Consider the following 2,086-nt stretch of genomic DNA (forward strand, 5'->3'; position numbering starts at 1 on the left):
ATTGCATTGGGAAAATCTGGAGGAATATCTCCAGAGTGCTAAATGGCAATGATGTCCAAGGTGTGCCTGATCCAGGCCATTTTATTCACGATTATTTGTTATGCATCAGAAAACTGGAGAGGACTAGGGATGACAGAAGAAGAATCAAGGTCTTTGAGTTGTGATGCTGGCAAAAAGTATTGAACATACTGTGGACTGTCAAGGAAACAGTTTTTTTCCTGGAGAGAGTGAAACTAAGTTGGTCATTGGAGGTGAGAATTTTGATACTCTGTCTCACATGCTTTGGATATGTTGCCACTAGTCCCTTGAGAAGGACATCATGCTTGGAAAGGTGGAGGAACAAACAGTATAAGAGAGGAAGACCGTGAATAAGAGGGATTGACACAAGTATTTGCTAATGGTACTTGGTGTGGCGGAGATAGTAAGATGAGCTCAGGAGAGATTAGAGTTCAGAGCTATAGTGTAGGGATGACTCTCAAAGGATTTGATGGCACATAACAACAATAGCGACAGTTGCCCTCTACATTACAATGACTCATAGCAGCACTGTAAACAACAGATAGGAACAATGTCCAATAATCTGCCACCCACAAGAGATTAGAAATGCACAAGTCCATTGCAATAATTTCTGTGTCAATCCATCTCTTGGTGTTCTTTCTGCCCTAGGTAGACCCTCTACCCTTCCCAGCAAGATGACTTTTTTCCAAAGACTGGCTTTTCTAACAGGCAGAAAGTGTGTGAGAAAAAAAAAAAGTCAGCATCCTTCCCTTAATGATCCTTTTACTTGCACTTTCCTCCAAGGCCAATTTAATTTTTTTTGGCAGGATCTGGTATATTAAATATTGTTAACCAATATTACAATGCAAAGAAATAAACTCTGTGTTGCCCTTCCTTATATATTTTGCCACTTTCAGATAATTACAGATCAATTGAAAATACTATGGGTTGGATCATAAGCACTTTAGTCTTTAAATGATATTATTGCTCCTTAACATTTTGGAGAGGTCTTTAACAGCACATTTTCCCAATACATCATATCTTTAAAAAAAAAATCTTTACTGCGGCCTTGGCTGGCTGAGCTCCTCTCTGGCTCGCTCTTGTTGCTTTTTGGTCTCTGCGAGGTAACGTATTGATGAGTTGTCCACTATCTTGAGATGTAAACAAGAGCGCGACCCAGGGGCCTACGGTCCACAGGAACCCTTTGGCTGGGCTGGTGTGGGTGACAGCCTTTGACATCAGCTGCTTTAATATCAACAGCCTCAATATGGGTGATGGAAGCAGCCAGAATGAGGCACACTCCAAAAGCCCCCCAGAGTCAGTGGGCCGAGCATCCAGCAGTGCCTGGACTCCCTGGTGCACATCAGCCAGTGCCCCAGCACCCATTGCTCGCTGGGATGGTGCAGCACTTCAGGGTCTGCAAATGCAGAATCAAAGGTGGCTGCCTTCCCTGCAAACAATTCATCATCCTCTGCTGCTATCATGCTAAACACTGTCTTGAGAGCAAATGCCCTGCATCCTTATGCCTTGAGATCAAGCACCTGCTGAGCCAGCGGCAGATCCAGCACCACCTTCAGCAGGCCCAGCTCATGCACCAGAGAGGGAGGATGAGTGACCCAGCAGGCCTTGATAGAACCTACCTTCTCCTGTCTCAGCACTTCCTGGCACACTGACAGAGCAGAGCAGAACCCCTAGAAGCCACATTCCCCCCTGCCCAGCCCCAGCCTCCCCCCAAGAGCATGAGTATGTTTCCCTAGTGTGATCCAGACTCAGCCCCTCAAGGATGAGTCTAGAGGAAGGCAGGCAGGCAGGCAGTCCGGAAAAATTGGGAAAGATAGTAAACAGTTCTCCTGAAGCCTGCAGAAGAAACATCTGACACTTTGGTTTCAGCCCCTTAAAACTTGCCTCAGACTTCTGAATCTAAATGTGTGAGACAATAAATATGTGTTGTCTTAAAAAAAAATTCTTGACTGCTGCTACCATGAATGTTGATTGTTGATACTAGTAAAATGGAATTGTTGACAACTGTATCCTTTCCTCCATTTATTATGATTTTGCCTATTGGTTCTATGTTGAAAAAATTTGTTTT

General features: G+C 44.2%; 1 pseudogene; it reads right to left on the reverse strand.

The window, feature by feature from the left end:
- The window catches only part of LOC102875824, a 145,142-nt pseudogene extending 143,759 nt beyond the window's left edge, over window positions 1-1,383 (reverse strand).
- Window positions 1,384-2,086: the final 703 nt, after the last annotated feature.

The sequence above is a fragment of the Elephantulus edwardii genome, unplaced genomic scaffold, assembly GCF_000299155.1.
Source record: "Elephantulus edwardii isolate Elephantulus edwardi_28Jun2011 unplaced genomic scaffold, EleEdw1.0 scaffold00123, whole genome shotgun sequence".
In the NCBI taxonomy this organism is placed as follows: Eukaryota; Metazoa; Chordata; class Mammalia; order Macroscelidea; family Macroscelididae; genus Elephantulus; species Elephantulus edwardii.